The sequence below is a fragment of the Lactuca sativa genome, chromosome 1 (genome assembly GCF_002870075.4).
Source record: "Lactuca sativa cultivar Salinas chromosome 1, Lsat_Salinas_v11, whole genome shotgun sequence".
NCBI classification, from domain to species: domain Eukaryota; kingdom Viridiplantae; phylum Streptophyta; class Magnoliopsida; order Asterales; family Asteraceae; genus Lactuca; species Lactuca sativa.
Window position 1 is genome coordinate 9902774 of NC_056623.2, and position 14832 is coordinate 9917605.

The window sequence follows — 14832 nt, forward strand, 5'->3', positions numbered from 1 at the left end:
TAAAGTCAACAAAAGTCAACTTGAGTCAACAGTCCTAGTTTGACTTGACTCGCCGAGTGCACTCATGTGACTTGTCGAGTCCAGTCGTTACTCATAGGTCTTTATGAGGGTCCAGCTCGTCGAGTTAACCCCTAACTCGCCAAGTAAAAGCATGGCCAGCTTATCGGGACATATCTTAACCGACCCGTCGAGTCGGCTCTACGACTCGGCGTGTCCATTCAGACTCTTTTCCCATTCAGACAATTTTAAGGCAGAAAACCTTCCCAAACTCTAGATCTACACTCTCAAGGCTCATTTATCACGTAAAGTCACAAACTTTACTTCCATGCTTGGCACTTTCGGCTAGAAATGCCAAGAACATGCTCTAATAAGGATTTTTCACTCAAGAGTTCCATTAAGGTTGAATAAAGCAGGGACCTTTGGATGCTAGGGACCTCACAAGGTCCAGATCTGAAGTCTAAAACTCCATATGAAGTCAATACCCTCAAAGTCCCAACAATAGGTTGAAAGAAGCCCTAATCTCAAAAAATATGAGATCTACCCAAACAAATGAGAAAGGTACAAACTTTATACCTTTAACAGGAGCTCTTGGATGAATGCCAACATATCTAACAGCCTTCTCTTGATTCTTGCTTGAAATCCTTCTCTTCTCTTCCAAAGATACACCAAAATACTCAATGTTAGTTCACACACTCTCTCTATAAGCTCAAAGGGCGATTAGGGTTTCTCTCAGGGAAGTATAGCCGCAAATGAGGCTATAAGTGCCTTTAAATAGGCCCCAAACCTAGGGATTTAGGGTTTCTCATCCCAGCATCTACTCGGCGAGTCGGCTCTCGCACTTGTCGAGTAGGTCATTAACCCCATGTGGCACATCGCGACTCTACTCGATGAGTGGTAGCACCAGCTCGTCGAGTAGCTCAATAGTCCTCAAAATAAATAAATAAACAATATACATAGAAGTCCGGATGTTACACCTTTTGTGTGCTGGTAGGCTAAGATACTCAAGCGGGCCAAATGATGCTAAAAGCCTAGGGGTACTATTTTATGGTATATGTATGAGAGGCGGACCAGCCATGGACTGAAGGACGATGTGTGCATCTGTGAGGGGCGGACCAGTCACTGAATGAAGGCTGATACGTGGTTGCTTGTATGTATGTTGTGGTCTGTGATATTTAGGTGGGACTCACTAAGCTTTGGCATATAGTTGTGGATTTAATGATTTATAGGTACTTCCGATGGTCGTGGGAAGACAAAGGCATCACTGTAGACATTCATAAGCAACATTGCAGTTCCACATTTATTTTATATCATCCCGAATGTCATATAATTGTATTTCAGCCAAATGAGTTTTCTTGTAACACCTCGTTTGCACATTCCAAGGGTATTCGATATAAGCATTATTTATAAAAGTTGAAATAGAAATATATTACTTTTTAGCCAAAGTAATCATTATAAACACATAGAAAACATCAATACAATTTCCGTAGATATATAGAACGCTTGAATCTAACTTTTTAATAAGAAGTTATGATTCTTTAAAGTTTTACGTTCAGCTCTGTCCGACAAAGTGTGTCATAAAATATGAATCAGTGATAGATTGATTATTATCCTAAGTAATCTAAACGAAAATCATAATAGTCATAAAAATGAGAGTGTGCATATAGAGAACGTCCAAATCGGTCTTCGTATGAGGAAGTTATTATTTTTAGAAGTTAAGCGTAGCACCGTGCGACACAGAAACCAAAATTCAGTTTTTATGAAGAAGTTATGATTCTTTATAGTTTTACGTTCAACTCTATAGTACAAAGCATGTCTTAAAATATGAATCAATGATAGATTGATTATTATCCTAAGTAATCTAAACAAAAATCATAATAGTCATAAAAGTGAGCATGTGCATATAGAGAACATCCAAATCTGACTTCGTATGAGGAAGTTTTTGATTTTTAGAAGTTAAGCGTAGCACCGTGCAACACAGAAACCGAAATTAAGTTTTGGTCAATTGTTTGGAAAACTATCTAGATGAGAGTTGATGATCTGTTCAATATGATTCTGTTGATATAAAGACAGTCGAGAACGGAGTCTGTATGAAAGAGTTATGAATTTTACATGGTCGTTAGCAGTATAATCTTCTCAGATGGTTAAATTTAGAATAAAGTGAGAATTAGCAATAGAGTCTAAATGAAAGTTGTAGTACTCGTCGAGAGCTACGCGTGGATATAAAGAACGTTGAAAACGGAGATCATATAAGAAAACTATGATTTTTTAAAAAAATTAGAAAACTATACACACATAGTGGCGAGAAGCAACCTTCTAGAAGCTAGCAAGAAAAGCACCCATGAGATGAAAGGTGGCAGAATAGGCTCTACCCAACTCACCTACCAAAAGGGGCGGCACGCCTGGTACGTGGTGCGGCGCGCCCTACCCGAGATTGCACTATAAAAACCCCATTAAGCCTCTTCACTCTTCATACCTATCTCTCTTTCTCCCTGAAGTATTATGAGGTTATAAGCTTGAATTCGTCTAGTTATTAGGCGCATTTTACAAGGATTTGAGAAACCTAGGGTTCTGGAGAAATTAAAATGCTCGGTATCAAAGTTCTGCCTGCGAACTTCCCGGTTTTTACTAGAAACTCCTGTAAGGTAACTATACTTACTACGCTTTAAGTGTAACTTATATTTATATTCATCATCATTGTTATGAGTGTATAAATAAGATTTATTAGAAATTTCAATTATAATACTGATTAATCTACTTATAGGAGAGGTGTCTAGAATGGTTACATTGGTTTGGATGTTTGATTTCAGAAAGAATATACGCTGAAACGGTCCTGCCTCTGAAATTTCTTATCTTGTTGGTCCTTATTTAACAGAGATCTCATTATTCATTAGGTTTAATGAAAGATCTAGCATTAAGTACCAAATTTTCATAGAGATTAATAATTTATGGTATTGTAGGCACGTTACCCTCATGTTGGATCGCCAGTAGGATCACCCACATAACTGCCAACCGTCTGAGTAATTGTCAAGGTGAGTTGTCTCACTATACTATGTATTACAATATATGTCCATGTATGTTAGGATAGAGAACTAGTAGAGTAGATTTGATAGTAAAATCTCTATGTGCTTAAATGTACTTGACACTGGTAAGAGTATAAAGTATAAATGTGTCAGTACTAGGAGAGTCTAAAGAGTAGTGTCTATGTGTGCAATTGTTATTAGATTTAGTTAGGGGATGATGGCGGAATGAAAAAGTGGTTAGGAGCCTATAGGATCACGTTCTAATGAAATGGTGTGTAGGACGTAAGTACACACAGATCCATGTTAACTAAATGGCATGTTGGTCGTAAGTACATGTAGTCCCATGTTAACAAAATGATGTGGAGGCCGTAAGTACACATAGTATTAATAGATAACGAGTCATTGGTTGTATGAATGTATATGTATTATGGAATATAGTATTTTGGGGGACTCACTAAGCTTCGTGCTTACCTAGTTGAATATAATGTTTTTCAAGTACTGCATTGTTTCATGATAAGGGCAAGGTTCGGTTGCACACTTGCACATTGGCAACATGTTTCCACATGATGTATTTATACTTTGATATATTTTAATAAATAAAAATGTAAATTTTGTGTTGAAATCGAGACATTACAAGTTGGTATCAGAACCCTGGTTTGAGTGAACTGGATGAACACTCGTGTGATTCCAGACTCAAACTAAGGATCTGAATATCTTAACAACTCTTTTTAAGAAAAAGAATTTTATTCAAAAGAAAAGAATGGGATGCGTGTAGTCAGCCGAAGATCAAAAAGGAAAATGATTCCTAAAATATCCATGTTTTTTATGTTTATAAATGCATCCTAGTACGTAGGCTAAGGATATTTTTAGGAATTGTCGTTTAGAATTGCCTGATACTTAAGATGCATTATAGCCTAGGGATTTTCTTGTTAATTGCTGCTTAGATCCTATACTAATGTTAATTAGTTATTTGACAAGTATGTTAGGATGCATGCACCTAGAAGTAAATAGTTTTAGATTACTTGATTTGGTGCTATTGCGGAACTCTCGTATGAGTCTAACCATCGTAGCATTAAATCTTTTGGTTAACAGGTTGTTTGATTTTAGCAGCATGCAATTGTATTCATCCAATAATTATTTAGTATTGGTAGAAGTTCTTGCTCAGCCAATAGTCGAGAGGAGTGGATGGAATCCTAGAACGAGAGCCTAGGAAATCTAATATATGCTTGATAGGCATATATTCATAAGGTAGGGTGGCGGTTGAGACGCATGATCTTAGTGAAGTCTAGTAAAGTAATAATTAGGTCCTTGTAACATTGTGTGTGTGTGTGTGTGTGAAAAGACCAATCAATAGTAGAGCGTAGTGAATTGGAAACCATGGAGCAATTCTTGGATCTAGTATGGATAGGTGTGGAAGGTAGTATGGGCTTGTACTACTATAAGCACAGTATCCATTTAGAATCAAGAACTGGCACAAAGTTGCTAAGTAAATAGAGAGGACTCCAATATAGTTTTGGAGTAATTCTGATTAGTATTAACCTATTCCTGTTACACCTTCAACATGATGATGATCACAAGAGCAAGCGGGTTAGGTTCTGGATCAGAAGGGTCAGGACCAAGCGAGACTTTTATACACGATTGGATTATAACAACAGTATTAATGGCTGTAAGATAGATTATTCTAGAAATGTTCAGAATTATTAAGAGTATATTGATAGCCCTATTTGATGAACGGTATGCTGTCTTTGCTAATATTGCTGCCGTTGCAGCCACTACCGCGGTTGCTGCTACAACCCCATCTAGAGAAATGGAAATGGCCTATCGAGAGTTCAATAACACCAAGCCTCTTGATTTTGATGATGTCATGGATCCAATTGTTACCATGATATGGATCTCGAATGTAGAAGGACTCGTTTACATTTGTGCTTGTTCAGAAAACCTAAAATTCAGATATGTACAGAAACTTCTATGTCTAGGAGCAAAAGACTGGTGGAACCTTATCACCAATAACTATTCACATGCCGAGAAGAGCGTGGTGACATGGAAACAGTTAGTCGAAAAGTTCAAGGAAGAGTATGTTCCACCGGTAGAGAGGGAGCGACTTGCTCATGAATATCTATCATTCAAACAGAGCACCTAATTGGTGACATGAATCGCCAAGATGCTCAAGATCTTATCTTGTTTTAGTTGTGCTATGTGAAAATCACTTACATTGGCACAAGCAAGTAGTACTTTGATAAGAATATCGACGGTCATTGGATAAGAAAAACATGAGTTTCTTCAAAGTCAAAAGAAACTACATATTGTATAAACAAAGCCAATTTGGGCTTTGATTAATGACAAGTTGCAACAGATGATGGATTGAACCCAAGTAGGGGAGAACCGTCCCATAAGACAAAACTGTGAAGAGAACTTCGACTTTCCGTCACTACGTTGAGGACTATAATGATACAACACAAGTAGATAGAGGTTACTTGTTTAGGTTCAATTGTTCAGGGTAAAAGAAGAAGGAATTCTTCTGCTAAGATTACCCATAGGCTATGCATTTCTTGCTTCTCAAGGAGTCATGAGCTGATATAGAAATAAATTACTCGAGCAATAGTTATACCATGATACAGGTAAAGTAGTTAATGCCCCGCGAGAAGTCTATTAGTGACCTAATGTTCATTATAATCTAGTAAGTTTAAAAAGGAGCAAACCTTACAATGAGTCCGTTACTGATATTAGAGTAGTTGTTCCTGAGTTCCAAACCAATTAATCCATTATAGTAGCCTTGGTTAAGCTTTAGGATGTTGGAACACCTTAACTAGGTAGAGAAACCACCTGCAACCTAGATTTGTGTGTTTTAAGGATATTTCATAAGCCTTTTTAGAGGCATATTCCAGAAAGTAGATTCCGTTGGGTTGTCGTGGATAAAATTCCATAATGAATCACTTCATAACAAGCCGACTGTATCAACATTATGTATGAAGGCGATGGTCTGTCGTAGAACAAAGAATCTGGAAGTCCAGACCAATGAGTTCCCGATTTTGGAAGATCGCAGGGAGTTAAGGCATATGACTAAGAGAGAAAATGAAGTTCTATGGGGAATATCGAAGCGGCAGCGTCGGCTAGATCACAAGTTGACATTAGTAAACTCCAATAAGCCGACATCTAAGAGCATTAGGAGTTGGATTTAGAGGAGGAAATCTTTTTAGGTGGAGTAGAGTTGTAACACCTCATTTGCACATTCCGGTAGAATTCGATATAAACTGCTGTTTATAAAATTTGAAATAGAAATATACTAATTTTTAGCCAAAGTAATCATTATAAACACATAGAAAACGTCAATACAATTTCCATAGATATATGGATTGCTTGAATCGAAATTTGTATGAAGAAATTATGATTCTTCATAGTTTGCGTTTAGGCCAATACGGCAAAGCGCATCATAAAATACAAGTCTGAGATAGATTGGTTATTACCCTATGTAATCTAAATGAAATTCGTAGTTGTCATAAAAGCGAGAGCGTGTGTAACATCCCGAGTTCAGGAGTGCAAGTTCAGGGTTCGAAGTGTAAATGTGAAAGGGCAACTCTGTGAGTCCATGGGTGGACTCGGCGAGTAGGGTCACGATTCTGGATGCATGTTTAGTGGCCAACTCGGCGAGTCGGTGGCTGGACTCGACGAGTTGGTGCTGAGTGGAGAAGAACCTAATTCGGGGGTTGAGCCCTATATAAAGAACATGATGTCCTCTCCCCCAGCCTCTCTACCTTCCCCTTGAGTTCCAGAAGCCCTAGATTCGTGTGATCTTTCCTTGTGAGAGATTGGAGCCTTTGTGGAGGGAATGTTGGGGAGAAATCGAAGAGCAAGAAGGTTAGAGAAAGGGGCTTTGCATAGATTCAACTTATTCTTCAGTTGGAGCTTTCATTTGAGGTAATAATCTGCTGATTAAGCTTTTGTGCATCCAGATCTATCATTTGTGGGGTTTTTGGGGCATAAATGAGGTCCATATCAAGTTTGGTGTAAGATCTGAGGTTGCTAACTTAGATCTAGGTTGTTATGAATCCAGAAAGCCATAAAGTCTATGCACAAGAGTTGTGGGTGAAGTCCTTTTGTCCCAAACCCTAGCCCTAGAGTGTAAAATGCTTAGATCTACATGGATTCACGTAAGGTTTGCCACTTTACGTGATGGATGGGTTGTAGAAGGGTAGATCTATGGCTTGGATCATCTGCATGGCCTGGAAAGCTTCTGTGTGGATTAAGATCTAGGGGTACTCGGCGAGTCACAAAGGTGTACTCGGCGAGTTGCTTTAAGATGGGCAGGAACTCGGCGAGTTGGAAGAACAACTCGGCGAGTTGGTTGAAGATAGCCTTGGACTCGGCGAGTCTGTTCTTGGACTCAGCGAGTCTGGTCGTGAGGTCCTAACCTTCTTCTGGTTGAGCCATGAATCGGTGAGTCAAGGGAGGACTCGGCTAGTTGAGTCGCGGATTGGGGAAGTTCTGAGCATTGGGACTCGACGAGTCATCGGGTTGACTCGGCGAGTAGAGTCAGTCAGGAGGTTGACTTTGACTTTGAATTTGACCAAGGGTTGACCAGTTGACTTCCAGGGACATTTTGGTAATTGTTGGCATTTGTTTTGAGTTCAGTGTTGGTGTTGGCTAGTGGTGGAGATTGTATCAGTGGTCGGAGCATCTTGGTCTTATCTTTCAGTCGGCAGTTGCGAGGTAAGTTATCCTCACTATATCAACAGGGTTTGAGGCACCAAGGCCGACCCTTTATCGGATTGTGATCCGGGTATCGTTGTTATGTTATTGCTTTGCTATGTTTGCATCTTGGCAGTTAGGTTGGTATTATGCTAGTGACCGGTTTGGTCGGTATCCTGGTTAGGATGATGTTATGTTATGTGATCTGCTAGATCGGCTTGATTGAATGTGAATTGTTATATGATTGAATGTTTATGTGCACATGGTTGTTGGACTGGGTTTGGGTTGAGGCGGGCCCTGCTTTGTGCTGTAGGCCAACATACCCAGGGCGGACCGGTTGTCCCGAAGGCCCAATGAGCGGTCCGGATAGGCTGTAGGCTCCAAGAGGGCGGACCAGACGTGTCGAGGCTCGGAGAGTGGACCAGGCCAAATGAAGGCTCAGTGCAGGCGGACCAGTCATACTATAGACTTAGAGAGTGGACCTGGCCGACTGAAGGCCCAATGCGGGCGGACCAGTCATATTGTAGACTCAGAGAGTGGACCAGGTGGATTGAAGGCTCGGTGCGGGCAGACCAATCACACTGTAGACTCGATATGTATGGCTAGACTCGGAGGGTGGACCAGGTGGACTGAAGGTCGGTGCGGCGGACCAGTCACACAGTAGACCCGAAGTGCATGGCTGTTATGTGTTCTGTTATGATATGGCATGTTGTGCGTGTATGGTATATGCGATTGGTATTTTAGGGGTATCTCACTAAGCTTTCGTGATTACAGTTGTGGTTTAATGTTTTTCAGGTTCTTTAGGAGACCGTGGCAAGGCAAAGGCGTGATCGTACCGCTCCTCATGATTTTGTTTTATGTTGTGGTTCTGGGAACACTACTAGAAAAACAGCCTTTTACGATGCTCATTGCGCGTTGTAAAGGGCTCAGACGACGCGCAAATGCGCGTCAAGGAAGGCCCTGTCATAAAGAGAGACGACGCGCATTTACGACGCGCATTTATGACGTGCATTTACGACGCGCGGTTATGATACGCAATGCGTATCAAGGAAGGCCCTGTCATAAAGGAAGACGACATGCATTTGCGTGTTGTAACCTTAGGACGCGCGTGTTTGTAACATGCAATGCGTATCAAGGAAGCCCTGTCAAGAAAGGCCATGTCATAAATGAAGATGACACACATTCTTGCGTATCATAATTTTAAATGTTCAAAAAAAATATATTTATATATTTATTAATTTTTAAATTACATTTGCATTTAATGTCTCATAATAGAAATAAAATATCATATACAAAAAATACAATCCATTGCATAAAATTTAATGTCATACAATTCTATTTTTTACAATATCTAAACTTGCATCTAATCTACTCTACATCAAATTCCTACTAAGTAAAGTTGCATTTGCCTTTCATAATTCTTTAAGACTGATGCTCCAAGCAGCTGATTATATGGATAAGCAGTTGTACATTGGCCCATCTCACTCAAGAATGACTTAGCCAAATTCAACTCCAAGTCTTTACTGCATTTTGCTGATAATGCTGCAAGATTTGAATCAAGTGGCTTCATATTCCTTTCTTCCATCAACTTTACCTAATGCACAAAATACACAGAAACAAAAAAACATTGCAGAGGAAGGGGTAATTTGGGAAAATATGATGGGTATCCTCTGCAAAACAAAACAAAAAATATATATCAAAAAATGAAATTTTTTATACTTTTATATTATAATTATGCCTAGAGTATTGCATACCTGAAGAACCATTTGTTAGCTCTACCAGAACTAACATACATCTCCCATTTTCTCTTTCTCAAGTTTGGTTTCTCCTTCAGAACCCTGCATGATGAACATGCCCCAATACTATTGAAAATAGCCACAACTTTAAACAATCAAAGACAAAAAAATGTATGTTCTGTCTTATGATCATTGTCCTTATGGGCTCTAGGTTAATTGGATGTCTGAGGATAAAATTTTGTTAAAGGCTCCATCACTTCATCACTAAGCAGCCTAAACCTTTTCTTCATTGACATCTCCAAGAAATACCATTTATTTCAGTAATTAATTTAACATCTTACTTTTATTTCTTTCTATTAAGGTTTTGTAGAATTTTCAAAGTAGAATACTATAATAGGAAAAAGTGAAGTGAAAGTATATAATAAAGAAATAGATGATAGTAGATTGTTGTATATAAAATATAATATACCTGAACAATTGAGAGAAGGGAGTCAAGACCATCTAATGCTGAAGCACGCGCAGGAACTCCAATGACAGGTAAGGGTGTCAATGCAGCTAGCATACCTAATCACAAATTTTGGAAAAAAATGAAAAAAAAATTGAAATTGTTGTATTTGGAAGAAATAAAAATAAAGTAGAGAATAAAACATGGAAAATAGGTTGCACCCCCTGAACTAGCAATAATAACTTGGATGCCTCTGCAGCTACCATACCTAATCACAAATTTTGGAAAAAAATGAAAAATAAAAAAAATGAAATTGTTGTATTTAGAAGAAATAAAAGTAAAGTAGAGAATAAAACCTAGCAAATAGGCTGCACCCCCTGCACCAGCAATAATAACTTGGATGCCTCGTTCTCCAGCAGATGAAGCATAACAAAACATCAATTCACCTGTTCTGTGTGTTGATACTATTCTAACATGAACTTTATTTTTCTTATTTAATTACCCAAGTATTGCTTTGTATTTGGATTTAAATGACTTTCAAAGCACAATGTTGTAATAAATAAATAACAAATAATGAGAATATTAACCATGTTGACCATGAGTTAGCGATTAAATATGAAACTGACCCTGGTGTGGAAGACTTTGCATATGCTGTTTTGATGATGCCTGCTGATGTTCATCATCTTGTGGATGTGGCTGAAAATAATTATTCACCAAATATTATTATCATAATTATTCAAAATTATATAATCAATAAAATGGTCAAAAGTAAAAGATTTTACTTCAGTAAAAGAGCGGTATCCTTGAGCAACAGACATTGGAGAAGAATTATCAGCACCAGGAAAAGTCTAAACTCAAAACAATAATATGTCATCATTATTCATTATCTTCAATATTAATATAAATAAATAAAATTAGCATAGAAAACTTACAGAAAAACCAGAAATGCTTGAAACAGAATTGGATGAAGAACGCCTATACTTATGTCTTGGAGCATAAAACTTATAGTAACGAGGTGAAACTGCCACATCACTTCTACCAGTCAACCTTTTGAACCTACATACATAAAAAAAATCGAATCATCATCTATAATAATAATAATAATAATAATAATAATAATAATAATAATAATAATACTAATAATAATATAAACGTATTACTATTAATTATTTTTAAAATGATAATGAACATTGTTACCACTCTGCGTCATATATATGTGTAATAGTTGGCATCTCCGTGATATCCAAACCATTGACTACAACAAAAAGAACTCGTTTCTAAACACTAACTCATCCGGAGACTTAGATATGTATCCATGAATTAGTGATTACCCATATTTGTATAGAATAACAACCACCCACACATCAGATGGAGCTTGTGATACCTCACGCACAAAACCGAATCCTGAAATGGGAATACCTGACCCAAACTTTGCAACTTTCACTTGGGAGGTAAGTTCCCAAGTTTTCTTTGAATATCATCCTATTGAGTTGATGCCCCTTCAACATATTTGTAGACAAAGTGGTAGTATGCCATTGTTGCTAACTATTGATCCTTGACTTGTGAAGATCAGCTTTATCACTTGGCTCCCAAGATCTCTGCAAGCATAACGAATAATGGGTATTAAGACTTAAGAGATTACTAGAATATGTCCAAACATGTTGTGTAAATGGATAAACCGATCACAAAGCAAGGTAAAGACTCGAGACTCAAGAGATATTTCATGTTTGTTGTTTACCTTCCAGATGCAGCTGCATCAAAGAATTTCTTTGTTCTACATATGGATCAGGGACAATGAAATGAGTTGCCTGATATGTTCCAAAAATCAGCAACATTAGTAATGATAATACCAAAAAACACTTATTACATATACTATAATAAAAACTACAAAAATGATTACAATTTTAAATTTCAGGCGTATTGAACCTTTATTATCAAATAACATTTCAACAGCAACAGTTACAGCTGCAAGCAAGACCTGAGCTTCCTTGTGGCTTCTCTATTTTCTCCCCTAATCCTTGACTTCTCTAACCTTAGAAAGATATTGGCTCACCAATGCAGTTCCTTATAAGTTATTAACTCTAACGAATCCTTGGTTCAAGCATTTCATCGAACAGTTGGACTGCATAGTAAAACACCCTTTCAAATCTCAATATAAAATGGGCAAGACAAAGTAATGTAAAAACAAACCAAAAACATAATCGACACATAAACCCTTGGAAAAAAAATAAATATCTGGTGGGAAAACATCTGAATAACCACTGCCATCGGCCCATGAATAAGCTCTAATCTCAAGCTTTGTGCGCACCGAGCGGGGTATAGTGGAGGTCTTCAAACAACAAAAGAAGTGTGATGAAAGAGTCATGGTAACGGAAGAGAAAAACAGGAGAAACTTTAGGAAAGATAATTGGCTGAAGAAATATTCAATGAAGCAAATAATTCTTACCATATGTTTGGGACAAAGAAAAGCTTGTCTCTACTCTTTGAAACCTTCATCATACGTGTGTCACCCTAAATCTTCCTGTTCGTCTTTCTCCTTCCCTCTCACTTTCTGGTAACGATGGGTTCAATAAAAATAGAAATTCATGTGAGAACAGATATAAACATTAAACATATATTAAAAATGGGGATTAGGTTTTGAGAGTGAAAGAAGGGGGGATCATGCTGGTAAACGACAGAGAGGCGGACCAACCAACGTCTATTGTGGCCGACTCCATCTCCATCTTCTCTGGTTGTCACCTGGTGTTGATCAGTGGAAGAAAGTGGCCCCAATCGATTAGAAGATGTGGAGGTTAGACTGGATGAGGGTTTTCCACAAGGAGATGGAGATAATTGTGAATGGGCGGTGGATTATCAGAAGAGGTTTGACATCGATCGGCAGAAGGTGTAAGGATTAATCCATGTCAGTTGGATGAGGCGGTGAATGAAAGAAGGCGGTGAGGTTAGTCTAGTAATTTGGAAGATAGATGGTGATGGGGAAGACCGGTCGTCTTTCATTGGAAGTCGACGGCGGTGAGAGACAATCAGAAGGGTCGAAGAAGCAGCATATGGCGGAAGGTGAATGGAAGTTTGAGAAGTGAGAGATAAGAAAGAAAGAAAGGGGGTTTTCGGCGGGGATGAGCTAGGGTTTTCAGCCGGTGGAAACAAAGCGGGCTTTTTAATTTTTGGGTTTCATTTCCCCCTCAAAATGAAACGCGCGTTTCATTAAAATTTATAAAGCGACATGGTTAGACGACACACATTTTATTTAAGGTGCCCTCCGTGTTTTTTATTTTTATTTTTTATTAGACACTAATTTTAGGGCGCGCAAAAATGCGTGCCCTCTATGCTTCATATTTTGGAAAACTGACATCAATTTTTAGAGCACGCTCAAATGCGTGTCCTCTATCAGCGCGTGTCATTGATTGCGCGTCGTAAAAGGCTGTTTTTCTAGTAGTGGAAGACTCTGATAATAATTGTATTGAAAACCTTTTTGTAATGACTTTATGAAACTGGGTTGTTTTCGAAAAGTTTAAATTGGTTGAAATTCTTAGAGTGTTACAAGTTGGTATCAAAGCCATTGGTTTGAGTGAATTGGAGGAACATTCATGTGAATCCAGTCTCAAATCAGGGAGAGTTTTCAAAAGAGAATTTAAAAGGGTTTTGAAAATGAGTAAAGGAGGACACGGAGGTACGATCAGCCGGAGCCAGTAAGTAACCCCAAAATACCATACATGATATTTGTTTTTGAGCTTTGATAGAACAACATGCTAGTACTAGGCAATAGATCTTCAGGATCTCATGATAATGTTGCCTGATTTATGATGCCTGCTAGCCTAGGGTTCCTCTGTGGGAGATTTCCGGTGTTCCTCTAGGAGTGACGGTTGAGCGCTTGTTATGTATGTTTTTCACTAGGGTGTTGTGGTAATACTTGATACAAATATAGATAGGTGTGGAAGGTAGTATGGGCCCGTACTACTGAAAGCACAAGACCCATACGCGTATCAAAGAAACCATGACCTCTAGGGTTGGGTTGGGAGTTGGTTCCTGGGTTTGTGGGAAGTATCTGAGATCTTGCGGTGTTTTATCAGTATTGTGGTTACGAGGCATGCTGGGAGCAGATCCGGGTCAGGATCGGGAGCAGGAGAGGGCGGTTGGGGCGGGTCAGTACCACCCGAGGTTATTGGTCAGATGAGCACAGGCGAGTTGGACGCTAGGATTCGTGAGATCCTGCATGATGAGGTTTGTACCGGGCCGAGTTTCCGGAACTGTTCGGGTCGATCAAGACCGCCATGATTGAGTATTTTGATGATCGCTATGTGGCTCTCACAGAGACGGCTTCCGTAGCGGCTACAGCGGCTGTACCAGCAACAGGGGGAGGAGCCGGTCGAGGTTTTCAGTATTGGGATTTCGATAATACGAAGCCTACTACCTTCAATGGGGTTCAGGACCCGATTGTTGCTATGAGATGGTTGTCGGACATGGAAGGGTGTTTCTTTACATGTTCATGCCCTGCTGATCAGAGGGTGAGGTGTGCTCTGAACCTGTTGAGGCTCGGGGCGAAGGATTGGTGGAGATTGACCACGAGGTCATATTCGGATGCGCAGAGAGCTGCGGTTTCATGGGATCAGTTCCGGCAGATGTTCAGCACTCGTTATGTACCGCGAGTTGAGAGGGAGAGATTGGCTCAGGAGTTCCTTGAGCTGAAGCAGGATTCGGAGTCGGTGACGAAGATCACCAGGATGTTCACTGAGAGGGCGATGTTTTGCCCTGAGTTCGCTTTGGAGCAGGCTCAGATGTCCCGATATCTAAGTATGCTCAAGAGGGATATCAAACAATTTGTGTCTACGTAGAGGTGTGAGACCTTGTTAGAGTTGCAGGAGGCCGCCAGACGGCATGAGTTGGAGATTGAGTTGCAGTTGCGAGAGCAGAGGCAGGCTCCGGTGAAGTCGCAGCCGGCGCCGAA

General features: G+C 39.3%; 1 long non-coding RNA gene across 1 annotated transcript; it reads right to left on the minus strand.

Annotated features, from left to right (window-relative positions):
- Nucleotides 1-10521: 10521 nt before the first annotated feature.
- Nucleotides 10522-10873, minus strand: LOC122195807 (uncharacterized). Its single transcript, XR_006186622.2, has 3 exons — nt 10820-10873; nt 10670-10735; nt 10522-10583 (listed from the first exon to the last, which is right to left on the minus strand). It is a non-coding gene; the product is annotated as an uncharacterized LOC122195807 (long non-coding RNA).
- Nucleotides 10874-14832: the final 3959 nt, after the last annotated feature.